Genomic DNA, 13,735 nt, shown 5'->3' on the forward strand with positions numbered 1-13,735 from the left:
GCAGTGGGGGTCCTGGATGGACAGCATCCCTGAGGACATGATGTCTGAGTCCAGGCCTGAAAAATGAGTGAGATAATCTGGACAAGGCCAGGATAAGGGCGGGGAGTGAGAGGAGAGATGGTTCTTGGCAGAGTCAGCGGCTGTGCAAAAGGCCCACATGATTGATATTTCCTCTGTTTTCTGTGTGATGTTGGGGAGATTGCCGTTATTTTCACTCAGACATCCATGAGAAGGTTGCATTAGGCTGCAGACTTTAAATGGGCCACAACAACTCTTTCAGATCTATTTTAAAGATTGAGAAGAAGATAAGCTCAGTTAGGGTAAGAAGTATCAGAATATAAAAAGCAAAAGTTATATATTCCATGATATTTTCAGAAATAGTGTGAAAACTGTCAGGAATCGTGATTAATTTGGCAATAGAGGCTCTCGGTTTAGTAATTGAGTTACTACTAGTGTTGAACAGCCAGAGACACCATTCACTCAAGTAGCTCTCATTCATTAAAATAGTGCTCACCATCTGCTGTTTCTCCACTCTGGAAGATGCCGCAGTCATTAACATGGTAAAATGTATTATGCATATGGTTTAAAAAGTGCGCTTTTCATCTGCTGGGGAGACTCTGCTAGGACAGTAATGACATGAAATATTTTATATACTTCAGTGATGAATGAGTGGAGTGTCACTAGCCTTGCTTCAGTACTTTCCTGAAAAGCCACTAGAAAACCCCAGTTGTTGAGGACATTGGAGGGAAGAGGAGAGAAGCTGGCGGGGCTTCTTATGTTTAAATACGAGTATAATTGCGTACGGTTGCATTGTGAGAGAAGTAGATTGTTTTATTGTCTGCCGACAACTCACACTATTACAAACATGTAAGGATTAGGATAATGGTTGTACAACTCCATACGTGTATTAAAACCATTGAGTTGTATACTTACAATGAGTGAATTTTATGGTCTATAAATTACACCTCAATGAAGCCATGAAAAACATTTAAGTCAGAAGGTAGCTTTTGATGTACCCTGTTGTCATTACTTCTGATTTTATCTTAGTTAAAAAGTTAAATACCTCTCTCTTTAGGTAACTTCTGGTGATTTTTTTCATGTACTAAAGTCGCTTTGAGGGAAGTATTCAAAGGCAGTATTATTTCTGACATTACATTTCTACCAAAATAGGAATGATTTAAAATGTAATTCAAGGGGCGCCTGGGTGGCTCAGGCGGTTAAAGTGTCTGCCTTCAGCTCAGGTCATGATCCTGGGGTTCTGGGATCGAGCCCCACATTGAGCTCCCTGCTCGGCAGGGAGTCTGCTTCTCCCTCTCCCACTCCCCCTGCTTGTGTTTCCTCTCTCGCTGTCTCTCTCTCTGTCAAATAAATAAAATCTTTAAAAATAAATAAATAAAATGTAATTAAAATCCAGTCATTTTATGTTCATTTTGTTATTCATGAAGATCTCAGAATTATTTATTTTGGAGGTAAAATTCTCATTGGTGACTAGGTTCCTGGCTAATCCTTAAAAGACTCTTGACTTGTAGTTTAGGGCACCTATTCTAGGAATGGCTTTGGGTCTGCGAGGCAGGCAGCTAAGTGGCATCTTCTCCTTCCTTCCTCTTCCTTTTGCTCTCTCCCCAGGTACGTAGGCGCTGAGTGGCCCTCACCTCTGCTCTTGGCTCCCATCAGCCTCTTCATTACTGTACACTTCAGAATTTTCCATCACCTCCCTTGTCCCTAATCTGAGCTCCAGCCTCCGTGGTGGAGATGGTTCCAACTCCCTGGTGGGGGCAACGCTTGAACCAGAGCCACGGTTGTGACCCATAGCTCTGAGCTTTCCCAAGGGTCATCAGACAAGGAAACTTCTTGTCACTGAGCACATCTCTCACTGGCAGATATCCATACTTCCAGGCAGAGAGATTCTTTAGAGACGAGCCAGTGTGCCTCTTAGCTATTCCACTACCGTTCCAGTTTCCGGTTACAGCCCCGTGTGTTCTTAAACTCCAGTTGTTGTCCTCTGCGATTCCTGTGGTGGTGACACTAAAGTTTTTAGCGTTGGAAAGAGAAGGGGATTGTTACGGTAAGAGTGACACTCTGTATGGTCCACCTACAAAGCTGATTTTTATATTTCCTCCCTTATATTCTTTTTGAACTTTTTATCTTATTGAACATTCTGAAGTAATTATAATCAAATTATTATCAGGTCTGATTGTTGAAGAAAAGAAATCTTGATAAATCCAGTAAGTTCTCATTTACTTCGACGTGGGCCAGTGTCAGCCATCCAGAGCAGAAAATGAAGATTATTGATGGAATTGACTTGGTTCTCAAGTTGGTTACCTGTGGGCTTGGGGTCCCCTCTTTTAGGTAGTCTCCAACCTTGAAGCATGCTTGTGTCATCTCTCCAACAGTAATTTATCTTCATGATGGTAGACCTGCATCATGAATAAAAATCCCAATTATGGGGAGCCTGGGTGGCTCAGTCAGTTGAGTGTCCAACTCTGTTTCGGCTCAAGTCATGATCTTCTTATGGTCATGAGATTGAGCTCTGTGTTGGGCTCTGTGCTCAGAGTGGAGTCTGCTTGAGATTCTCTCTCTCTCCCTCTCCCTCTGCCCCTCCCCACCCCCATTCTCTCTCTCTCAAATAAATAAATCTAAATCTAAAAAAGTTCCCAATTATACTTCATAAACTTATCTGTAATTATACTTGGTAGGTATATTTGTATTTATAGTCAGTATGTTTATATATATATATGTGTATATATTTCCTACTATACTTAGTAGGAAAATATGTAATACATTAAAGTTTTCAATAAACATAAGAAAACATCTTAGCACTTTAAGGAGGATAAGCTATAGTTATATAAAAAATGTACTTTTATATACACATTCATTTTGCCCAATGATACTTTAAGTTTGACTTTTCTAGTTTTCTAAAACTATTACAGACATAAAAGACTTTATATTTTTATAGAGTATAAGAGATTATTTCATTTTATGGCAGGTCATTATGAGGGATTTAAATTCATCCTAAGCAGTGTAAGCTGACCTGAATATGCTTCTGATTCCACCATTCGGTATTTTTGAAATGGTGCCTATAAAAGGCCTCTTGGCCTGGATGCTCTCCTTGTGAGTCACTGTCAATTTTCTGTAAACCCAGACTCGGGGAACTTTTAGTAGGCAACAGAGCAAACAGTCAAGAAATATTGAGTAACTGCTATGTATGAAAGATTAACAAATTAATAATTGGCTTTTTATTTGGTAGGAGAATTAGAAGCCCAATATGATGTACTTTTAGCTACCAGGTACCTGACTGGAAAAAATGGTGCTGGTGTAGTGATAGTATTACTTGTGACTCCACTTACTTGATGCATGAGGCTCCCTGAAATACATTCAGGGATGTATAGTGCTCTGTTTCTATTAGGAGGGACAAAAGCATTTCTGCTAATATAGCTTAAAAATTAGAAATGGCTTTATTTACTGAGCTTTATGCTCAATGTGGGGCTTGAACTCACAACCCTGAGATCAAGAGTCGCATGCTCTACCTACTGAGCCAGCCAGGTGCCCCAGAAATGGCTTTAAATATAAAACAAAACATTATATTAAATATACTATAAATTAATATCTTTAGAAATTTAAATTCACATATGAGTTTGCATAAAAACTACTTTATAGATATATTCATATAAAAGTACTAACTAGCCAATTAATAGCTTATGCAGTGGGTATCAGTGAAGCAGGTTTTATGCACACATCAGACTGAATTTAAATTGAAGGGCTTCTACAGTTGATGCCTCAGGGAGGGGTCTGCATTCCCACTACATTTATTGGAGGATGGAGTCATGTTGGTAAAGAAGGAAAATGAGAATTAGAAAAGGGAATTGCAGTTGGCTCGCCTTTCCTTTCTTCTGTGTCAAAGTGACATCAAGAATACTTACGTGGAGGAGCGCCTGGGTGGCTCAGTCAGTTAAGTGTCTAGCCTTCGTCTCAGGTCATGATCCCAAGGTCCTGGGATGGAGCCCCACATTGGGCTCCCTGCTCCCCCAGTAGCCTCTTCTCCCTCTCTCTTTGCCCCTCCCCGTTCGTGCTCTCTCTCTCTCTCAAATAAATAAAATCTTAAAAAAAAAAATACGTGTTTCTCTGTCATTTCAAATTGACAGTCCTGAACCAATGAGTCAAATGACTCATTGCTCTTTATCTATTTTGAAGTTATGTTTAGGTGCGTACACATTTAAAATTGTTATGCCTTTCAGGAGACCTAAGCCTTTTGTAATTATTGAAATGTATATCCCTCTATGCTTCTTGCCTTAATTCTGCTAATATAGCTTAAAAGTTAGAAATGGCTTTATTTACTGAGCTTTATGCTCAATGTGGGGCTTGAACTCACAACCCTGAGATCAAGAGTCGCATGCTCTACCTACCTGGTCCCTGCTCAGCAGGGAGTCTGCTTCTCTCTCTGACCCTCCTCCCTCTCATGCTCTCTCACTATCATTCTCTCTTTCTCTCAAATAAATAAAAATCTTAAAAGATTTCCCAATTATTAGCTTCTCTTATAATGTATAGTGTGTTAATATCATATTATATAATGGAACATTTAAAGAGACTTCATACATCAAAAAAATGAGATCAAGAGAAACTAGTCTGTTTCTGACAGCAAAAGACAAGCAATATTTGAAGAGATAATAGTCAAGAATTTTCCAAAACCAATTATAAATACAAGTCACAGCTTTAAGAAGTACTTTGAACCACCAGGGGAAAAGTATAAAGAAAACTACACTTCTGCACCTCATAATGAAACTGATGAAAACTGAAGACAAAGAGAACACCCTAAAAACAGACAAAAAGTGCACATTAAATTCAGAAGCATGTAGTAATCCTTGATAGAAACAATGGAAGCCAAAAGGCAGCGGAACGATATCGTCGAAGTGCCTGTCTGGCATTTTGTAACTTTAAAATTTAAGGAAAATAAAGACATTTTGAGACAACTGAAACAGAGAATTTGTTACCGGTAGTATCAGCACTAAAAAGAAATACTAAAGAGAGTTCTTCAGGCACAAGATGAATGACACTCCATTGGAGCGGAGAGATGTGGGAAGGGATGGAGATCCACAGAAAGTGTAAGTAAGGTGGTAAATTTAAAGGAATTTGGCGTTATATGGAGTTAAAATTAATATAAATTTAAATACACAACAATAGAAACGATAGGGAGTTGACAGGGGTTGCTGTTCTAAGGTCCTTTCACTGACCTGAAACTGGTAAAAACAAACAAATGAAGAAACATAGGCTTTTGTAAGTCAGGGCTCTTGTAATCATCCCCTTGATATAACCACTAACAGAAAAATAAAAGATTGTAAAATGTTAATAAAGGAGGACATAGAGTCATAATTTTAAAAATCCCCAAAAAGGCAATTAAGGTATTTAGAGCAGGTAGGACAAATAATAAGATAGTAGATTGATTTCTAAATATACCAATAATTACATATGAATGGATTTAATACTCCATTAAAGCACAGAGCTTTTCATACTGGAAGAACAGTCAAATCCATCTACAAGCTGCTCTCAAACACCTTAGGTCTATGTATAAAGAATGGTTGAAAGTAAAAGGATAGAAAAAATAAATCTTGCAAACACTAACCTACTGAAAACTGATGTAGCTATACTAATATCAAAGCAGAATTAAGGCAAGAAGCATAGAGGGATATACATTTCAATAATTACAAAAGGCTTAGGTCTCCTGAAAGGCATAACAATTTTAAATGTGTACGCACCTAAACATAACTTCAAAATAGATAAAGAGCAATGAGTCATTTGACTCACTGGTTCAGGACTGTCAATTTGAAATGACAGAGAAACATGTATTTTTTTTTTTAAGATTTTATTTATTTGAGAGAGAGAGAGAGCACGAACGGGGAGGGGCAAAGAGAGAGGGAGAAGAGGCTACTGGGGGAGCAGGGAGCCCAATGTGGGGCTCCATCCCAGGACCTTGGGATCATGACCTGAGACGAAGGCTAGACACTTAACTGACTGAGCCACCCAGGCGCTCCTCCACGTAAGTATTCTTGATGTCACTTTGACACAGAAGAAAGGAAAGGCGAGCCAACTGCAATTCCCTTTTCTAATTCTCATTTTCCTTCTTTACCAACATGACTCCATCCTCCAATAAATGTAGTGGGAATGCAGACCCCTCCCTGAGGCATCAACTGTAGAAGCCCTTCAAGAATTTAAATATCTGTATTTGAAATATTACGTTACAAACAGCTTTGGAGTATAGGTATCCACTTGTCTTTGGATTCACATGTGGCCATAGTTACAAACTCTACTGTGCTGGCCCCTCCGTCCACAATGGACCATGTTAAGGCAGCAGGTGCTCTCTGGTTGGCCATTTCCCACCCTCTCCCCCAAGAAGTGGACCCAGGAGAGGTGCAGGGTGTGCTTGATCCTCAAAAATACAGTCTGCTGTTTGGGGGGTGAGCTAAAGGAGGTAAATGCATGAGAGTCAACAGCAGACTTCCCTTCTCTCTTTATTTTTGCCTTTGGTCATAACGTGAATGGTTATAGAGAGATACGGAGAAAGTGGAGAGTGTCCAAAAGAGCAGTGAAAACAGAACCTACAAAATAAGTTATGGTTGTATACCACAGAATACTTTTTTATCCTCTCTCTCTCTCTCAAAAAAACAGTCTTAACAAAAAATCCTACTGAATCAGTTCAAATCAGAGCCAGTCTTCTGAAAATGTGAACCAGAAGAAAAAATAAGAAAAGCAAAATCTTTTTCAGACAAATATTTCATTCACTTCAATTGTCTGGCACATATGAATATGTATGTCTTTCAGGAGCTCTTTTTTTTAAATTAACATATAATGTATTATATGTTTCAGGGGTACAGGTCTGTGATTCACCAGTCTTACACAATTCACAGTGCTCACCATAGCACATACCCTCCCCAGTGTCCATCAGCCAGCCACCCCATCCCTCCCACCCCCCACCAACCCTCAGTTTGTTTCCTGACATTAGGAGTCTCTTATGGTTTGTCTCCCTCTCTGGTTTCGTCTTTTCTCATTTTTTGCTCCCTTCCCCTATGATCCTCTGTCTTGTTTCTCAAATTCCTCTTATCAGTGAGATCCTATGATAATTGTCTTTCTCTGATTGACTTATTTAGCTTACCATAGTACCCTCTAGTTCCATCCACGTTGTTGTAAATGGCAAGATTTCGTTTCTTTGATGGCTGCATAATATTCCATTGTGTATATGTGTGTGTGTGTGTGTGTGTGTTTGTGTATATATATATATATGTATACACACCACATCTTCTTTATCCATTCATCTGCTGATGGACATCTAGGCTCTTTCCATAGTTTGGCTATTGTGGACATTGCTGCTATAAGCATTGAGGTGTACGTGCCCCTTCGGATCACATTTGTATCTTTGGGGTAAATACCCAGTAGTTCAATTGCTGGGTCGTAGGGTAGCTCTGTTTTCAACTTTTTGAGGAACCTCCATACTGTTTTCCAGAGTGGCTGCACTAGCTTACATTCCCACCAACAGTGTAGGAGGGTTTCAGGAGCTCTTTTCATTGAATCTCAGCCTATTTACCAAATTAACCAACCCGCCCCACTGCCTCTCTGCAAAGCCTGTTTGGTGGATGCACTGGATGCTCCGAAGGCTGAAAGCTGGTGGCTGGTGGGGGACGGGGTAGGAACCCCCCTCTTTCCTGGTGGATCGTGGATTGTGTTTGTTCCCAAACCTGTTTATATCTCTTTAACTCATTATTGTAATCACATAATTTAATTAAATAGTAAAGAAGCACATCATCTCTAAGTGCAAAAGGAAGCTGAATTAAATACTCTGGAAATACTAAATAAAGCTATGTTGCATTAAAAAGAAAAAGAATAAACAGCAACATCAAATACCCATCAGTGGCTCATCCTCAAAGAACAGTTCTCTGTAAATCAATGTACATTTGAATGTTTCATATGAAAAATAAAGTTAGATTTTTTTTAAAGTCCTTTTTAAGCTTTCAAGTAAGATTAAAAGGACTAATGCCAAAAATGGTAACCAATTGCTCTTACAAAGTGGAGTTTGGATTTGATGTAAAGAATATCCATGGCGGAGCGCCTGGGTGGCTCAGTTGTTAAGCGTCTGCCTTCGGCTCAGGTCATGATCCCAGGGTCCTGGGATCGAGCCCCACATCAGGCTCCCTGCTCATGGGAAGCCTGCTTCTCCCTCTCCCTCTCCGCCTGCTTGTGTTCCTTCTCTTGCTGTCTCTTTCTCTGTCAAATAAATAAATAACTTAAAAAAAAAAAATCCATGGAATGGGGAGTAATGGTCAAAGGGAACTGTAGTTTTATCTGTTAGCATTTACATTTTTAAGCAAATAAAATGTATTCATATATTCCCTATAAAATTAACATTAATAAAAATAAAAAGGATTGCTGGAAACTCACCGTTGGATCAAATGCTTATCTTTTCTTTATGTCAGTAGAATGGATCTCCATGTTGAGAAACATGTAGATGGAATATTTCCTAGAGGTGAGGTCATGAGTGTCTCTCTAAAAACACTTTTTTTCTGAAATTGGATGAAAAACATTTTTTTATGAAAATCTTTATTCCACAATCGTTTATCCCCTTTTAAGTGAGTCAGTTCTTGTATAGAGCAAGCAATTGAATCTTTTCCAGGACTATTGTTTTAGCTTGCCCTACTGGTCATGCTTTTCAAGATAATGCCTTCCTAATCAGTTTTCTTATCTCGCTGGGAAGTCAGAATTCCTTGTCTGTCTCTTCCTGGAGGAGCCAGGGTTACAAAACTGATTTTTTCTTCCACTGTAATGTGTTTAACAGGGTGAAAGAATATCTTTATGCCAAAGAACCTTGCTAGCCTAAGTTACCTTTGACTCTTGGTTCCACCACACATCCGCATTTCAGTGTGGCAACTTTAATTGAGCCAAGTTTTTTTTTTTTTTTTTTTTTTCCCCTGGTGGGGGATATAAATTAATACAATAGCCTGCCTTGGTGCTTTTAAAAATTTAATTACAGAATTATGCCTGATGTATCCTGGGACTGCTAAACACTGGTGCCCGGATACTTCTGCATTTTTCTTAACACTCAAATTATAAAACATACATTTGGGTCATTTAACCCTGTTACTAACATGCTCATTCTTGCCAGACTTTCCAGGCTTCTGGGGTTGTTATGTGCTGTTTCACCTGAAGCAAAATAATTATAGACTAGACATTGCTATTGTTTCCCATGAGGTTTTTTTTTGTTTGTTTGTTTTGCTTTGTTTTCTAGAGTCAGTGATTTTGCCTGGAGATAGCTCTATGTCCAATTCAAAATCTTCATTTTCTTTCCATTGTAATTTTTTAAAGATTTTTTAAAATTTATTTGACAGAGAGAGCATAAGCAGGGGGAGTGGCAGAGGGAGAGGGAGAAGCAGGCTCCCTGCTCAGCAGTGAGCCCGATGCGGGGCTGATCTCAGGACCCCTGGATCACAAACTGAGCTGAAGGCAGATGCTACACCAACTGAGCCACCCAGGTGCCCCTCCATTGTGATAATTTCAATTAGTTTTTTGAAAACTAGTGAAAGGAGGTAGCTGAAGTAGTGTTGATGTATTTCAAGAATTAGGAGGCTTTACCTTTGTCTTTGGTGGAAAATAAATTTTTTAGCTCTTACTCTCTGCTTCACTAGGTTAAAACTCCTAACAAGTTCTTTTGCTTTTTTTTTTAAGAAGGAGCTTTAAAAAAAATTTATATGTAATCCACATGCCATAATAAAGTCACCCTTTTAGGGGATGCCTAGGTGGCTCAGATGGTTAAACATCTGCCTTCAGCTCAGGTCATGATCCCAGGGTCCTGGGATCCAGCCCCGCATCGGGCTCCCTGCTCCGCGGGAAGCCTGCTTCTCCCTCTGCCACTCCCCCTGCTTGTGTTCCCTCTCTCGCTGTGTCTCTATATGTCAAATAAATAAATAAAATCTTTTTAAAAAAAATGTACAGTATATTCTCAAGGTTGTACAACCATCAGCACTAATTCCAAAACATTTTCGTCATCCCAACTTACTTTGGTTATAACTAGTAAGTATCTATTCCCTTATTTTACTTTTCCTGTTTTCTTTTTGATCAATGTGTGAGACTGAGAACAGACAGGAGATTAAAAGACTTAAGAGAGCAATTAAAAGACTTAAGAGAACCAATGCAGTTCATAGATCTGGTTGGAAGTCAACTATAAAAAAAAGACATTTTTTTTTATCCGTGGTCCCCACACTCTCAGCTGCTAAATTATTTCAAAGCAGACTCCAGATAACCTATTTATCCACAAATGCTTCAGTATATGTGTTCCAACACTTTCATGACATATACTCTTTCCCCCTCTTTATCATCATGTACTAGGTGCCCCATATTATATGGGTCTGTTTCTGTCTGCTCTGTTCTACTCTGGTATTCATTTGACCGTTCCTATTCCAGTACCCCGTTGTTTTATTTACCATAGCTTTATAGAATGTTTTGCTACCCGGTAAACATTCGCTCTTAGTAACAATCACATGAATTATAAAAATTATTTAATCCTTATAGCTGTTCTCTGCGGCAGGCAGTTTTATCCCATTCCACAGATGAGAAAACCAAGAAGTCAGTCAAGTATTGTGCTGCCAAGTACAGGGTGAAAAAGTGGTGAGTTAGGGGTGCCTGGGTGGTTCAGTCGGTTGAGGGTCCGACTCTTGGTTTCAGCTCAGGTTGTGATCTCAGGATCCTGGGATGGAGCCCCGTGTAGGGTCTGCATTCAGTGTGGAGTCTGCTTGGGATTCTCTTCTCCTTCTGCCTCTACCCCCCCCCCCACCCTCCATGCTTACTCATGTACTCCCTCTCTCTCTCTCTCTCTCTCTCAAATAAATAAGATCTTTAAAAAAAACAACAACAAATAAGTGGTGAACTAAAATTCTAGTCTGAATTCTGACCTCAAAGTCCAGAACATGAAAGCCTCCGTGAAAAGGGAACACTGCTATTTACAGATTCTTTTTCTGTTGTTCGATCATGTCCATTATATTTTCTCAGATTTAATCTTCATCCTAACTTCCCAGATCTATTGAACTTCAGTCTATAATATATATATTTTTAAAAAGCACCTCAATTTTTCACCTTTTTTCTGTTGAAGTAGCTTAACTAAACTCTAAAAATACGCATATTTCCTTTCAAAGTGCATTTGAATTTGTAAGTTGTATTTCAGTATTGGCAGTATCAGTGGTTTTGTGAAAAAAAATGATGCCTTTTGGTTTCCCAAGTGAGTTTATGTATGTATTAACCTCTGTTTGAAGGTTAATATTTTTATATTTTGGCACTGTGCCATTAGATGGTTTATTGGAAAGCTATTTATTGCATTTGATTATGCACATTGTGTTTTTCATTGCTGTGATTTATTAAAACCATAATTTTCAATGTTAATATGAAATGTATCCAAAGTCAACTCCAGCAAGAAAGCATAAGTAGGAAAAGGTCTACATCGTGTTGGCTTGTCTGGTTAGCTGCCAACACTCTAACTTGTTCAGTGTAAAATAGAAATTATTACTGTGAGGTTAGGAAACCCATGGTAAGGGTTTTGTTTCATTCAACAAAATGTATTGACATTTGGGGCGCCTGGGTGACTCAGTCGTTAAGCGTCTGCCTTCAGCTCGGGTCATGGTCCCAGGATCCTGAGATCAAGCCCCGTATCCGGCTCCCTGCTCCGCGGGAAGCCTGCTTCTCCCTCTCCCCTTGCTTGTGTTCCCTCCCTCGCTGTCTCTCTCTCTGTCAAAAAATAAATAAAAACCTTTTAAAAAAATGTATTGACATTTAACAGTATATTGTTAGTTGCTAGCTCCTACCCTTCTGAAGAACAAGTATCATGTTATGTGCTTTATTATGTGTTCGATTTATTATATGATAGGTGCTTGATAACTGATCTTGATCCATGCCTGAAATGCTCCCTAGCCCATGGTAGGTCCTTGGTTAATGTTTCATGATAATGAATAATGAAATGGCCTGTAAAAACCTTGAAACTTTGGAGTAAATTTCCACCCTACTTTATAAAGAATTAGGAAACTCTTCCAAACCCTTGCATTTATGAAATGCCTAAAGCACATCTTTAAAGCACGATCCCTAAAATGAGAGTTGATTGATATTTGGGGGAAATTGAAATACTATATATCTCTTTTAAGAATGTTTTTTATATGGTGAATATATATCTGTCATGTTGGTTTTCCACAAGAAATTACTGAAACACTATTTCAATTATTTTTATTTTTGGTGGTAATTAGGTAGTATTTCTTAAGGGTGTAACTTCATAAACTGAAAAATTGCATTTGCATGCTGTCTTTCATAGACCATTTCTCATTTAATTAAAAATCTTTTGTGAAAAGTAAAAATGTGGATTGGAAAGATAATTGTTGGGCCTCTGGGTGTTTTCTTTCCTTCTTTCTTGTATTTATTAAAGATTTCTTTAGTTCCCCCCACCGTTATCCTCAGTGTATTATTTGCTCAATGCTAGTGTACACATAAAGTAGTTTTGGAATTGCTAATGCATACCCTTCCAACAAAATCACTAACCAGAGTACAATATTATATATAGTTCTTTTTGTCTTTATCCTTAAAAAATACTGTTTTCCAGAGTTATTTAGGTGAGTTTTTTCTAACAGTGTGGTTACATTGTCCATTCGAAGCAGAGCTGAGTTGCTATTTGCATTTTGTTTTGAGTCATCCCCTCCCCACCCCCACAAACACGTTCTGGTTGAAAGGAAGTATTTCTTTATTTTTGAGGAGACGTGAAACATCACCATGGTTCTGAGTCAGAACGATTCAGAAGGATATACTCAGAGAGCTGTCATTTCCCCAGATCCCCCTTCTTCTACCCTGTTCCTGCCCACCCTCTGTAGGTAACCAGTCTCATTAATTTCTAATTTATTGCTCTTATTTTTTTGTGTGAATTTGCAGATGTATGTATATTTTCTCATATCTTTTTTTTTAAGATTTATTTTAGAGAGAGAATGAGTCCATGTGTGGGGGGAGGGGCAGAGGCAGAGGGAGAGAGAATCCCAGGCAGACTCCCCGCTGAGCACAGAACCCCCACCCCCACCCCGGGATCAATCTCACAACCCTGAGATCCTGACCTGAGCCGAAATCAAGAGTCCAGCCCTTAAATGACTGAACCACCTAGCACCCCTCAGATCTTCTTTCTTACACAAAGGGTGGCACACTCTAGATATTCTTTTGTGCTTTTTTGATTTGATAGTATAAATTCTTATATGATTTTATTGTCTCCTTGTTCTATAAATATATCCAGTTTATCCAGGTAATATATCCAGGAACCACTCCTTGTCAGTTCCTAGATCATGTCTACTTCTTTTTTGTACCTGCATAGTACTCCACTGAGTGGATGTGTCCTAGTTTATTCAGCCATTCTCCTGTGTCTGAACAATCAAGTTGTTTCCAGTATTTTGTAATTACAAACTGCTGCAATGATTAGACCTGAGTGTATATACTTTAGGTTGGTTGTGTATCTTCAGGGTAAACTCACAAGAGTGGGGTTAGTAGGTTAAAAGTAAGTGCATATGTTTTATTATTAGGTATCACTAAATTTCCCTCCAGAAAAGCTGTATCTGTTTTTATTCCCACCAGCACTGTATGACATGGCCTGTGTCCCCACAGCCCTGTTAGGGAATGTGCTGTCCTACCTCCATATATTACCCAATCTGTTGGGTGAAAATGGTATCGCTGCATTTTAATTCACATC

The 13,735-nt window shown here is 38.9% G+C and overlaps 1 protein-coding gene across 5 annotated transcripts in view; it reads left to right on the plus strand.

Moving 5' to 3' along the window:
- INPP5F (inositol polyphosphate-5-phosphatase F) overlaps positions 1 to 13,735 on the plus strand; it is an 83,266-nt gene that overhangs the window by 25,900 nt on the left and 43,631 nt on the right. The gene's annotated exons all lie outside the window — the stretch shown is intronic.

Source organism: Zalophus californianus, chromosome 15, assembly GCF_009762305.2.
Source record: "Zalophus californianus isolate mZalCal1 chromosome 15, mZalCal1.pri.v2, whole genome shotgun sequence".
Lineage (NCBI taxonomy): Eukaryota > Metazoa > Chordata > Mammalia > Carnivora > Otariidae > Zalophus > Zalophus californianus.